Genomic DNA, 14,045 nt, shown 5'->3' on the forward strand with positions numbered 1-14,045 from the left:
CCTCAGGAACCACATATACGACACACACATGCTGTCCTACACAGACCTTGAGAAGCATGCATGTGACACGCATAGGCTGTCCCGTACAGGCCTCGGGAAGCACATGTGTGACACGCACAGGCTGTCCCACACTTGCCTGCCTCTGTCCTGCTCCTCAGGCTTCCTGAAACCCGTCAGCTGCCTTGGTTCCTCAGCCTCCCTGTCTTAGCATCACCAAGGCCTCTGGGCTTCTGGGGAAAGTTTTCAACATGCAGAACTAACTGAAGCCACATGTGTGATGGCCTCACCCATTTGCCACCATCTCCTGTGTCCCCAGACACATTAAACTGTCTCAGCAATGCCTTTCTGTCCTTTCAGCCCAGCACTTGGCATCGAGTGTCTTTCAACACTTAGTGATGGTCCCCAGAACCCCAATTCTGTGGCTCCCCCCTCCAGATGTCAGTGTGCCCCCAGCCCTGCCAGCCTTCCCTCCCCTCCATCCTCTCCTCTGAGCTGCTTCTAAGCAGCAGGCTCCCACCACAGTGTCCGATCTTTATGTCACAATCATTCCAGAAAACCAGTCAGAACAAGACTTTGCTATCCATCAAAGAGAATTCCAACATCCTCTCTCTTCCCAAAAGCTCTATCATTCTTCTCAAGCATTTGCATGCTGATTTGGAGGGATTCCTGGAATCCACTACAGAAAAAAATAAAAGCCTTTAAACTTGCATTTTTCAGATTGGAAACCCGAGGTTCATTTAGGAAAAGAAACATACCCAGGGTCACGAGATGAGAAAGTTGAAGTCAGTCCTGGTGGCCTGGGTTCTTCTATGCTAACACACTTCTCTATCTGTTGCTTGCACTCCGCCTGTTCTGTCTTGCCAGGTGGAGTTCAGTCTCCGTGAGAAAAGGGACCGTGTCAGGGCTATATGACCACCAAAAAGCCATCAGGTCTCAACAGCCCCTTAGTGGTCTGCTCAGTGGCTTCCTACAGTCTTCAAGAAGGAATTAACTTATCTGAAAGAGGCTTTTATTTGAGAAGAGCGAAAATGCCCCCAGAGAATGAGAACTGGAGTCTATCTAATGAAATGGCTGAACAATTTGATTTAATCTGTGACAGTTTTATGCAGTGGCTGAAGGTGGGAGAGAGGGTACTGGAGACATAATTGCTTCTAAGAACAATAGAAAAGGGCAAAAGAGAAATGAGTTAATTAACACTGGCTTGGCACATCCTTGATTTCTTCCTCTCTTTCCTTGGTGTGTGTAAGTCTTAGGTTTCTGGGTCAAAGAATCATAACTGCTATTACCTTATTTTCCCTCCGGTCTTTGGGCCAATGCTATTTCCTCTGTGTGAATTTGGACCTTGGTTTCCTCTTCTGAAAAATGAGATGAGTAGAAAAGATGATCTCCAAAGAGCAAGCCTTATAACCTCATTTAATTTTAGCAATCACAACTCAATGGTTTTTGAAAATTATTAATAAAAGAACCATTGGCATTTTAAAAATGAAGTCCCATTGGACAGAATCCAACTCTTATCTTTTTGTGCTTCAGAATCAAGGGAAGACAGTTAATGTGTACAACCACCTTCTGGGAGGCAATTTGCAAATACTATTGTGTTTAATCTTACCAGCATTCCTGAGGGCAGATGCTCTTTTACTTTGTTAGTGTGAGATCAGGGTTCGTCACCTGCTCACTGTTCCAGAGCTGGAAACCCTGCATCTCCTAACATCAGGACCTACACCTTTTGCTCAGGACCAGGCTGCTGTCTCTCCAGTGTAAGGAACTCAGGTCAGTGGTGGCTGGCTGCCATTTGAGCAGACATATGGCATGGAAGGGTCACATACTGGCAGGGCATTGGCATCGACAATGCGGGATGTGCCAGCCAGCAGCCCCTCTCTCAATAGGTTTCTGTTTCGCAGATCTGGGTCCTTTCACTGTGTGCTCTGCATTGTCTTATAAATCCAGGTGGGGAGGCTTCTCAGAACCTTCCATTCCTGGGCAGCATCCCAGGACAGCTCTGTGCACCTTGTCCATCTTGTGCTTCTGTTGCCTGGCCTTGCTGCTGGGAAGGAGGGTGGCCCAAACCCCTTTATCATGCATCAAAGGGGAGAGAAATTGAGGAAGTCTAACCAAGGGAAGGCAGGTCAGAAAGCCAGGAGCTGAACCTTTGGTGACAGTTAGAATTAAGTTGAAAACTTAGGGATGCTACCTTCCCTTTGGCCTTAGAAATTTCTGCTGCAAAGTGTGACAGCTATAAGCCCATTCATGCGATCTTCTTCTAAGGCATGGGAGCACAGTGGGTCAAGTGGAGAATCCTCAATGTCCACCATGTATGTGAATGCCAAAGTGACAGTGGTGACCAGAACACCCCTATCCCACGATTGGTCAGCGAGCATCCTCTGCCAGGCACAGACCTAAGCACTGTCCAGCCAGTATGTCCTGAGTTGCTCAGAACAACCCCACCTTATAGCTGAGGTAAATTTAGTGACTTATCCAAGCTTATACCACTAAGAGGAGGTAAAGATGGGATTCCAGCTTCATCTGCCTGGCTCTAAAACCTGTGCTTTCAATGGCCACCAGTGCTGGCCTGTTTTTCTGTCCTCCGGCTAACCCAAGAAGGCAATAGAAAAGTGATTTTTAAAAGTCATTAAAGCAAACCTTAGGAAGCATAAGCTTTGGGGGAACCTTTAAAACAATGGACACGGAGGCCCTAAGGGATCTCTTGGATGTCACTTGCCAGTGTTTGGAAGCCCAGGTCTGGGTGTATGGTGGGGATGAGGGGTGCAGGAGTGCTTCCTGGGAGCAGAAGAAACAAGAGAGGCCAATTGAGGCATGCTGTGGGCAAAAGAGCAGGAGTGAATCACAAGGGACGTTTTCTAGCCTTTCACAGCATTATTTCAAAAAGCTATTACTACTGTGGAACAAAACAAATGAAAGAAACTAGCTGAGAAAAGGAATACTAGCTGAGCTTTTAGCATTTCAGTTTCATGGAAATGTACTGCTCAAATGCATACATATAGAAAAATAATAAAGAGAAATTTCCAAAGTGTTTCCAAGGACTCTCTCTGGGTAGTGATTTTATACATGAATTTATAAATTTCTTCTTTACTTACACATTTCTAAAATGCCCAGATTTTCTCCCAAGTGCATGAATTGCTTTTATAATCAAAAGCTTGGAAAAAATGAGGGAGCTTTAAAGAAGAGTTTTTCAAAGCAGGCAGGCCAGAGTGCAGATTCCAGCTCCCGACCTACTGGCTGTGTGTCCTTTGGCAAATTACTTCTCTTCTCTGAACCTCGATTTTTAAATCCACTAATTTGGGATACAAGCATATGCCCTACCGGGTTGTTTTGAGGATGAAATGGTAGATCACATCTAAAGCAGAGCTATGTTTGGTAAATGGCAGCTAAATTTTACCCAAGCTAGATCCCGTGCAGGGGCTGGGGTGGCTAGCTCACTATACAAGCTTGAGCAAGTCCCTTCCTCTGTCTGGGCCACAGAGCCCTCAAATATGATGGGGAAAGGGTTGGGCCGCACAGTTGGTCATGGCCCTTTTGGCTCAACCATTTCCCCGCCGTGACTGTACCCAGCACTGGCACAATTGACTAGGGACCTGCTCAGTGCTGCCTGTGGCCTGACCCTTGGCTTCACGAAAAATAAGAGCTGGCACAGGGGCTTAGCATTCGGTGGTCTCCCTGGCAGGATTTCCGGGGTCACCCACCACATCCTGACCTCTCTCCACAGGTGCACCTCTTGAGGGTGAGGCGGGGGGCTGCCAGTGCTGCCTGCACCGTGACCCACATAATCCCCTGCTCTCCTCTAGGGCAGGTGCAGCCACAGGCCTGTCCTACCTGCTCCCACCCCACCCCACCTGCTCCTCCATTCTCTGCACGGCAGCAGAGGGCTGTGGCATACCAGGGGCTCCAGGGACACCTGCAAGACCCACAGGGGCAGGAGGCCAACTCAGAGAGGACACGCAACCCCCAGCCTTTTTCTTAGGAATGACTCCAAGCCAGAGGCCCTCAGGAGCCTCAGGAGCCCCTGGGGAAGAACGTGGGATCCTCTCACCTAAGATATTTCAAACTGTGTTTCAAAGAAAGATTCCCTAGGCCAGGCGCAGTGGCTCATGCCTGGAATCCCAGCACAGTGGTAGGCTGAGGCAGGTGGATCACTTGAGGTCAGGAGTTCAAGACCAGCCTGGCTAATGTGGTAAAACCCTGTCTCTACTAAAAATACAAAAATTAGCTGGGCATGGTGGCAGTCACCTGTAATCCCAGCTACTCAGGAGGCTGAGGCAGGAGAATCACTTGAACCCATGAGGCAGAGGTTGCAGTGAGCCGAGATGGTGCCACTGCACTCCAGCCTGGACAACAGAGTGAGACTCCACCTGAAAAAAAAAAAAAAATTCCCTGGAAGCTCAATACATAGAATAGATGAAAGTGAGTAACTGCGTGGGGCTGAGGGCTCAGCATCTCATCCCTCTAATACTGCTGATAGAATACCTCAATCCTGGGGCATCCTAAATCACCACTTGAAAAGCAGCAACTCAGCAGTCTCATAGGACCAGGAAAAGACTCAGAGAGGGCAGGCAACCTGCTACAGGTCACACATTAAGTGTGGATGAATGCATGACTCCCTGTCCAGCACTCCATCCCCTGCAGAGAAGGAGATGCCCATCTATCTGTCAGCCAAGCTTCAGGCCTTACCCACGTGTCCAGGAGCCTGTGTGCTGTGCCCCCTTTGCCCTTGAGTGCCCAGAAGGGGATCTCATACACTGTCAGGCTGACAGAGAGGCTGGGCTTTATGCTAAAACCAGAAGAGGATGGAGGTGTCCTAGTGTCCATTTTAAGGTCATTTTAAGATATCAGGGAAAGAAGCCAGATTTGAGGCCAGTCAACGCTAGGGCAAGTTTTAATGTGATACTTTATTAAGTCACTAGACCACTCTTCCTGTTGTTTCTGTTTTTGTCTTTAGTGGACATAGTCATATGTGCCTTTCTGGGTATTCTCGCGGAAGGACTGGTGAGAGGAGGTGTTGAGGGCTGTGCACACCCTCCAGTCTCCGTGGCTCACTGCCACACTGACGCAAGGGCCTCAGCGACCCAGACGTGTCAGTACAGTGAGTGGGTGTCATGTGAAGAGCTGTCTCGCATACGGGGGCGGGCAGCAGAGGACATTCCTGACGTGGCTTTGATACTTCATGGAGATAAAAAGAGCCTCCCCCATCCCATTTATTTCTTTCTAGATAGACTTTCTATACACGGAGGCCCCCAACACACAGGAATGGTGAGGTGGGGCCCCGCCCAGTCAGTCTGTGGCTCTGTTGGACCAGAACACATTCACTGACAAAACCAGGCTATAAATGGGATTTGGGCCCAGGCCAGGTACTGGATAGCTCTAGATCCTAAAAGCAGGCTGGCCTAGCAAACGTTGGCAATGAAGAGAGAGTGGTAAAGACAACTGTTTTGATCCCAGCCATTACATGGACGGGGAAACAATGACTAGGAAACAGGCCTCCTCTTTTCTTTTCAAATGCGATGCCTGGGAAAGGCAGGTTTCATCAGAGAAGGGGGAGGTAGAGAGAGGCTTTCATGGACATGCTAAAGGTTGCCCAGGCACCTAGGCGCAGGGACTATAAAGTCCGTGATTTCTTTATTGCGTTGTATTTCCCAGCAAGTTACTTTTGCTTTTTATTCATACATGTGAATCACAGCGTTACTCATAAACTTACTAAGTAAGATGGAAATCAGCATTTCACCTGACACAGCGTTTGCCAATGACCAGCTCCTGATCTCGGGCCTCCTCTCACTGTCAATCACTTATCAAGGCACATGGACCCCAGAACCCCAACACTGCAGCTCCCAGGCATTTGATCTAATGGAGCTTGGTCTCGCTAAGGAGATCTCCATGGTGTTTTTAATTTGCTATTAATGTGCTCCTCTTTTGAGCTCACTTATCCCTCCTTAGCTCCTCAGGAAAGCTGATTGCCTTGGGGTGGGTCATGATTTGATGATCACTTGTATGAGTGTGCAGTGAGTGACCTTCTCCCCTACTGGACTGTAAGTGCCGTGAGGGCAGCCAGCAGGTTTCTTTCTACTCTCGGCTGGGACTCAGTAGATGCTCCATAGGGAAATAAAAGAGAACAGTTAGAAACAGAAGGAACAGGCCGGGCGTGTAATCCCGGCACTTTAGGAGGCCGAGGTGGGCAGATCACTTGAGGTCAGGAGTTCGAGACCAGCCTGGCCAACATGGCAAAATCCCGTCTCTACTAAAAATACAAAAATTATCTGGGTATGGTGGCAGGTGCCTGAAATCACAGTTACTCAGGAGGCTGAGGCAGGAGAAATGCTTGCACCCAGGAGATGGTGGTTGCAGTGAGCTGAGACTGTGCCACTGTACTCCAGTCTGGGTGGCAGAACAAGGCTCCATCTCAGAAAAAAAAAAAATGAGAGAGAGAGAGAAAGATGAAAGAAAAAGAAAGAATGAAAGAGAAAAAGAAACTAAAGGAACAACGTGGGCCTAGGAGACCGTGGGTTCTTGATGTGCTAGTAAATGTCAAACAATCATTGTTTCAGGGGGAAAAATTTCTAATTGATAGTGTGTGCCAATTTCTGTGGTATAAATACTGCCGCCATGGCTGACGTCTGGCTTCCAGTGTGACATCTCTGAGGACAGAGTAGGAAAAAGATGTGTGGAATGCGCCTCGTAAGACAGTGCAGGCTGCATCCAGGCACCACCGGAGAGAATCGACTCGATGGAATCTTTCTCCCGATAAGCTTCTGTTTTGGGAACAGCTGCCTACAGATCTCTATTTGTTTTCAAAGCAAAAGAGAGTTATCTAAGTGGGCATCCACTACGTGGAGGGCTGAAATGTGATGTTTAAAATACAGAGTCATTTGATGCCCCCAGGAACATACAATTTTATAGATGAGGAAACTGAGTCTCAGAGAGGCTACGTAACTTGCTTAGGGTCACAAGGCTTGTTCAGGGCTTGGGCCAGTCTGGAAGTACTTTGCCTTTTCACTCACACCCCTAATTCCTTCAGTTACCGTCATCCCAGCTTAATACAACTTTAATTCTAAAAGCAGGTGCCCCTAAGAGCTGGGACTGCTGGCGTGACTAGAGGAGAATGCACACAGGCTTGGGAGCTGGCGTGCCGCTGACCCGTGTCTACAGGCACCCTCGCTTCTGACCATGGTGAAGCTGTTCCTTCTCCCCAGACAGTGGTTGTCAATTTTGTCATAAAATCATGGGGATTGGTGACTCCAATACTGTGAGGGAGAATTTATCTCACAGAATTGTTTCCCCTAATTTTATCTAATTTTCATATTCTGCACATTCTGTCTTTAGAACGCACAGTGGGCCAATCAGCTTCTCTGAGACTGTGGTCAGCCACTTTCCTCTTTTAGTGTCAGTTCGCCTTTCTGTACGTAATGAGGGGGCCAGCTGGAGGGCTCTCTGCGTCCATCCCAGATTGGGGCCAGCCCTTGATGAGGCTTTGTGTATACAGCAGGAGAGGGGGCACCAGTGCGTATTGAGGAATTGCGTGTCCTGGGTATGTTACATGTGCTCTCCACCTGACCTACACAACTCTCTGGGGAGGACTTTTGTCTAACTGGGGAAACCAAGACCAGAGCACTCACATAACTTGTTGGAGTTTGCCCAGCTGGCAGTGTTGGAGGCGGGACTGGAATCCAGGCGTTTGGAGCTAGAGCCTGGCTCCCAGCTACCGTGCCTTAAGCCTGAGGAAAGGGGTGAAGGGCTGCCTAAAGCAGAGACATTTTTTTTTTCTGGCAAGGTTATGTTACTTTTTTGTGTGCTAGAGGGTTATGCGTGTCACGGTTATTCAGTAGGTGGACTTACAGTTTTGTGGATAGGGTGGTGCACGAAAGGTGGGTCCAGATACTTGGGGTGCTTGGAACTTGCATTCAGTGGATACATATTCTGAGCCGATTGTCCAGGTGACTTGGAAGGCATTCAGCGAAGAGAGGGGAAGAGTGGGGGGAGATTGACACATCCGTAAACTGGTGGGGGGAGCACGTTCACCTCCCAGGGTGAGTGGGAGAACTAAGTGAAACTGACCGCACTGACTGCACTCGGTCCCCTCTGTTCTCTCTGCTGGCTCTGTTTCCTTTGTGCCACATACCACGATTTATGCTTACGTATTTGTTTCTCCAAGTGCTTATCGCTCCCAGGGCAACTTTCTTACGATAGAGTTGATGTCTAGGGAGCACGTTCGCCTCCCAGGGTGAGTGGGAGAACTAAGTGAAACTGACCGCACTAACTGCACTCAGTCCCCTCTGTTCTCTCCGCTGGCTCTGTTTCCTTCGCAGCACATACCACGATTTATCCTTATGTATTTGCTTCTCCGAGTGCTTATTGCTCCCAGGGCAACTTTCTTAGAATAGGGTTGATGACTATTTTATTCCTCAATGAAAAGTCATGACCTAGCAGGTGCCTGGCACATAATGCTAGCTCAGTTAGTTAGAATGAATGGCTGAAGTTATTGTATATAAATTGGCACAGTAGAGGCAGCAGGGGGTCTGCTTCCAGGGGAGCCTGGACCATCCAGATAGTTATTTTGCCCCTAGGCACATACCAGCAACAATTCTCACTTTCTTTGGAAGCTCTTTAAGTCTCTCAGCTTCAATCACCAACCCCTTCAACACACACACACACACACACACACACACAAGCACACACACGCACGCACACACACCCCAAGTCCTCCAGCCCTGGTTCCAATCGGCCTGGTGCCAAGGAGGGAAATGTGACTTTGCAAAGCTGTTTGACAACAAAAGGGATCCTCAGAGCCCCCAGAGCCCTAAAATTGCTATCTTAGATAGAGTTACCGTAATCCAATTGGCTCCTCCCTCAGTGGTTCTCAGATGGGAGGAAGTGGTTTGAACAGGCTGTACTTATTTCCTTCAGAACACGTAGGGAGGTTGAGAGAGGGAGGAAGTTGATCACATGATGTGACTTCAATGCATATTTTATTGCAGAAAGAGAGGGATGGATGGATGGATAGATAGATGGACAGATAAATGTACAAACAGAACCCTTGGCTTGCTAAAAAGAACCGAATGGCTTGGTCTGAAATATGCTGGAAATCCTTGGGTATTTTAGGTTTCAGCCTCTCAGAGCTGGGAGAAATACATTCTTGATGAATGTCAAATAAAAACTTAAAACCCAGCAGCATCTATTAATGCAGGGCACTGATTTGGGTGTACTAGAATGAATAATTTCTGTCTTTAAGAAGGCTCATTGCCAGATTTCACAATTCAGAATGGGGAAGTTTTCTTCTGAAAGTGACTTAGGAACATTTTCTCCAGAAAGTGACTTTAGTTTGCTGCAATGCAAACCTATCCATGTCTGTTTCACTTACATCAGATGGAGGAACAAGCAGAAATACATATTCAGAAAAATGGAGGAATGCCTTGCTCATTGCTTTAGCAGTTTAATCCATCATATTTATCACTGTTTATTAGCAGCTTTCTGCCTAGGAAATATTAAAGGGATTGGATATGTTTTAATTTTCTGATTTAGGAATGATATCAATAGCTCCTATTTAGTACTTACTATTTCCTACATATTACATGTAAACTTCTCTCAAACATATAAAGAAACTGGTCTTCTTTTTACAAGGAAAAAACGAACACTCAAAGAAGCAAAGTGACTTGCACAGAGTCACCGAGTTCTTTGGTGGCCGACCCAGAATGTTCATTCAGGTGCAGCTGATTACAACACAGTCTTTCTATACCGCCATCTTGCTGCTCTGATCTACATTCTAGATCTGTTGAAGACGAAGGAATCTAATTAGATTTCAATTTGTCTATTCTATATGTTCAGAGCATATTAAGCACTCTTAAATAGCATTATTCTAAGTGGAAACTATTAGTTGCAACAAATTTGCCAGAATTTTTACCTGGGCTTACCTCTCCAGTTTTCAAAGGACCACAGCCCAGTTTAATAGACTCACAGCTGAGCATCTCATAGCAAACCACAGAATGACAAGTTGAAGACTGTGGGGTGCATTGTTCCTAAAGTGAAGGGCACCACTTTAAACACAGGCCTCGGCCCTTCATCTGTGTGTTCTCACTGAGGTGCCCCCAACCCTTTAAAGCCCCTAGCTTGCCTCTACCTCCCACCAGCTATGTGAGTTGGATAAGCCACCTAAGTTCTCTGAGCCTCATTTTCTCAGTTGTCAAAAGCAAATAACAATCATGAACCTATAGGACTGTTCTGAGGATTACAGAAAAGTAACTTTTTCTGCATTGCTCCTCCCCCGTCACTCAGGATGGTAGATATCACCTACTGACACCCCCGTGCACAGCCCCAAGTGAGGATATTCTGAGGCCCAAGCTCAGGTCATTTCTTTGACACCAGGCTCTTGCCATATGTAGGCATCTAAAAGAATGTGGAGTGTGGCACATTCCTTAGAAAATTGCAGTTCTCCTAAATCTCTTCCAACTCTAACATGCTGTTTTCAGAATTTATATACTTCACATGTTTGCCTTTCCTTTGATTCCTCCTCTCCCCCACACACATGTCACCAGCTCAGAGTGTTATTAATTATCTTTGGCATCTTCCCAAAGAAGATCTGTACAATCACACTCCAAGCAGCACTATTGCAATCTCTCAACCCACTTGGCTCCATATGCCTTTAAACATCATGGTTGCAGCCCGATAGCATTTACTGAACACCTGCTATGTGTCTGAAACTGGCCTGGGCACTTAGCAGTTGTCCATTTCTTGACTTTGCCCCATACTTTTGTGTGTTAGGTACCATCGTTGTCACTTTACAGTTGAGAAAACGAGGCCTGGAGAGGTTTAAATGACTCGCTCAAGGTCCCATAGCTGGAAATTCTGGTGGCAAACCCCAGTTGTCCTTTGTAAGAAGCCTGCTAAGTGTAGGCCTTTTTGGTGAGAATATCTCCTCTGGCAACGTCCTGCCCATGCTCCTCCAGCCTTTCTCCCCATGTAATTATGCATCCATCACCCATTAAGCCACTGCAGTATGCTGGGCACCAGGTTGGGGGCTGGGTTTCTCTAAAGACATTGCCCCACCTGTTCTCAGGGAGCTCCCCTCTGGCTCCAGAAAGTAAATCCTTGCCAACTGTGTGTTGAACAGGTCCTGAGTTCTCTCCCCACTCTGTCTCTGCCACCTCCCCCCAAATTACCTTCACACTCTGAGCATGACTCCTGTGGGAGCTGTCTGCAGAGAGATTGCTGGGCGCAGAGTCACTGCCTCTCCGTCTGTCAACTGCTGCTCCTCCGGAATAAACAGACAGTCGGGCCCCTCACGGGTGAGGAGAAGCAGCCCATGCCGCCCAGAAGAACTGCAGTTGCTAAACTGGTCGCATACTTCCTCTGCTAGGAACGAGGAAGGCACAGGGCTTGCAGAAGGGCAGGTTCCTGTTTTCAGTAACCACTCTGAGCAGGCTTCTCTCTGCAAGGACCGGGAAGATAGAGGCATTTGTAATTGTTTTACAAAGCACTTGAGAATATGGCCAGCTTCATTCTAGATTCTGGGAGTTCAGAAACTTTGTCTTCTCTCTCTAATTAAAAGGCAAAGAGATGGGGCTGTGAATTTGCTCCTGTGCATCACTGGAGCTTGCTGGGTCCATGAAGGCTGTGGCTGACTGCTGCGGCTTCTCTGATTTCAGTTTCCCAATTTTTGCAGTTCCCTTCTGTCACTGCTGCATGGACCCCAGAGCAGAGCTTCAAGATTAAAGGAGTGTGAAGAGACACAATGACTTGGTGCAATGTGTGGGTCCAGGGAAAAGAACTAGAAAGAACATTATGGGATGGGAGTTGTTTGAATATATACTGCCCAGTAGATAATACTGTTCGAGTGCTAAGTCTCTTGGACATGGTAATAAGGGTATGGGTTATGCAGGAGAATGTCTAGTTCTTCCAGGACACATGGTGACTAAGAGAATGTCTTGTATCATGATGGCTGTACCTTTCAAAAGTTCATTAAAAGAAGAGCTGCATCCCAGTGTCTACAGTCATTGTGTTGGTGCAAATGTTATTGTGGTTTTTGCCATAAACGTCATGGCAAAACCCATAATCATTGTTGTACCAATCTAATACACCTATATCTATATATATCAAGACACAGAAAGGGAATGAGAGAGACAGAAAGCAAACGTGACAAAATGTTACTACTTGGTGAATCTAGGTGAAGGGGATATAAGTGTAGATTATTCTACTCTTTGTGGTGGGTTTGATGTTAAAATACATGTGTCTCTGTTATATATTACAAAACGTATGTTGTATATGTTATAGGTTGTACAATTGTTGTATATAAGATCTACCTACTTACAGTGTGTGCGTCTCAAGCAGAGAAACCCAGGCACTTGGGGCATCAGAGCTTATTGGTGAAAGAGGTGAAAGTTTCTGGAATGCTGACCCCAGGATTCCCTGGGAATTGCGTGCTTGAGCTTGGAATGCCAGGTAACCATGCTGGGATGGCCTTCAGAGCCCCTCACAGCCCCTCATACCTCACAGAGTGGACAGAGCATCAGAGACTTGAGTGACCTGCCCATAATCACACAGCTAGTCCCCAAGCAGGGCCAGAGCCTGAGTCTACAGCTGGGGACCCAAGCCCCAGTCCAGCGAGGCTGACATAGCCACCCTGGGACAGTCATTTGGAAACCTCACTCGGCATAGTTTGCAAAGATGAATCAAAACCCTCAGAGCTGCTTCTAAATTTAGCAGGCAGGCACTCTGCACTAGAGATATGGTTCCTTAGAACTTGTGGAAACACCCGCTCGCAAAGAGCATGCCGGGAAGGTACAAAGGAAATATTGCAAAAGGCTCAGTGGGCAGTTTGCTTAACAGGGAAGAGGGGGCAGGCAGAAATATGCAGAAGTGGAGACTTCCCCCCAAATTCACACAGAGGAGTAAAAAAGCTTTGGACTTATAGTTAGAGGTATGAGTTTTTAATAGACACTTACCAAGGATCTAGTACAGATGAGGCTCTGAATTTATTCCCTGACATTTCTTTAGTAGAGCTTTGTAGAGCTTTATAGAGCAAAGCATGTTCCAGGAACTGTGATTTAGCTGTAAACAACAGTGCAAAAACCCTTCCCTTCCTTGTGCTTAACTTAACTTGAAGGAGACTACCGAGACATGGTGACTTGGTGCAATGTGTGGGTCAAGGGAAAAGAACTAGAAAGAACATTATGGGATGGCAGTTATTTGCCTATATACTACACAGCAGATAATACTACTTCCCACAGGAGGAGTGGTCGTATGGGAAAGACTGAATATGTGACTATCAATTATGATGACCCATCGAGGAAACTTAACGGGTTGATGGGACGGAGGGCCCCGGTTGTGCTACTTTGCACAGGTGGTCAGTTGTGTGGGGGGATGTACTCTCTCTAGAGGTATCATTAGGCTGAGAACTGTAGGAAGAAATGAAGCCAGTCCTGGGACAAGCTAGGGCACAAGAGGTGTGTGCAAAGGGGCCGCTGGTTTAACACAAGCTGTAGAAGTTTTGGAGGAAGACACAATCAGCTCTAAAGATGCTCAAGTCAAAGGCAGAGGCAGGCAAGAGAGAGGCCCATAGAGTGGGTTTCCTGATCAAGGGCACAGGAGGAGCTGCTGAAGAAGGAAAAAGGCAGATGCGGAGCCCTGGAGGTCGGGGCTGGAGGCTGTTCTCTGCCTTTTGCCAGTGGGTCATTGGGTGACTGGGGTGCTGCTGCTAACCTTCCCCAGGCCCCAGCCTGGGGTGTTTATGACCTCCCGTTCACCTCCTGGGGTAACTGAGGAAACTCGGTAGGTTTGAGAAAGTGCTCCTCATACTGGGCACTATGCTGTCCTGAAGCCTGGGCTATGCCAGAGCAGGGGGATGGAATGGAGGTGTTGGCCCTGGACTCAACCAGAGAGGGCAGGGCTGAACCTTGATGCCATGCTAGACAGGTGACTCAGGTCTTAGGCCTCTGTTTTCAGTAACCCCAAGGGGATTCTCAACCTCAGCACTTTTGACATTTTGGATCGAAACATTTTCTGGTGTGTGTGTGTGTGTGTGTGTGTGTGTGTGTGTGTGTGTGTGTGTG

At 47.3% G+C, this 14,045-nt stretch overlaps 2 protein-coding genes across 7 annotated transcripts in view; one reads left to right on the forward strand and one right to left on the reverse strand.

The window, feature by feature from the left end:
- Positions 1 to 14,045, forward strand: part of TG (thyroglobulin) — a 272,807-nt gene that overhangs the window by 195,477 nt on the left and 63,285 nt on the right. The window lies entirely within an intron of this gene.
- Positions 1 to 14,045, reverse strand: part of SLA (Src like adaptor) — a 67,933-nt gene that overhangs the window by 26,458 nt on the left and 27,430 nt on the right. The window contains exons 1-2 of one of the 4 annotated variants that reach the window (XM_032254014.1): positions 11,157 to 11,436; positions 1,287 to 1,355 (exon numbers count right to left, since the gene is read on the reverse strand). The exons of 2 other annotated variants lie outside the window; for them this stretch is intronic. The gene's annotated coding sequence lies outside the window, so the exon portion shown is untranslated. Of the gene's footprint in view, positions 1 to 1,286; positions 1,356 to 11,156; positions 11,437 to 14,045 lie in introns of those variants that run through there. One more of the 4 variants, XM_032253991.1, reaches the window with a different exon arrangement.

This window comes from Sapajus apella, unplaced genomic scaffold (genome assembly GCF_009761245.1).
Source record: "Sapajus apella isolate SASKATOON/1434 unplaced genomic scaffold, GSC_monkey_1.0 scaffold3, whole genome shotgun sequence".
Classification (NCBI taxonomy): domain Eukaryota; kingdom Metazoa; phylum Chordata; class Mammalia; order Primates; family Cebidae; genus Sapajus; species Sapajus apella.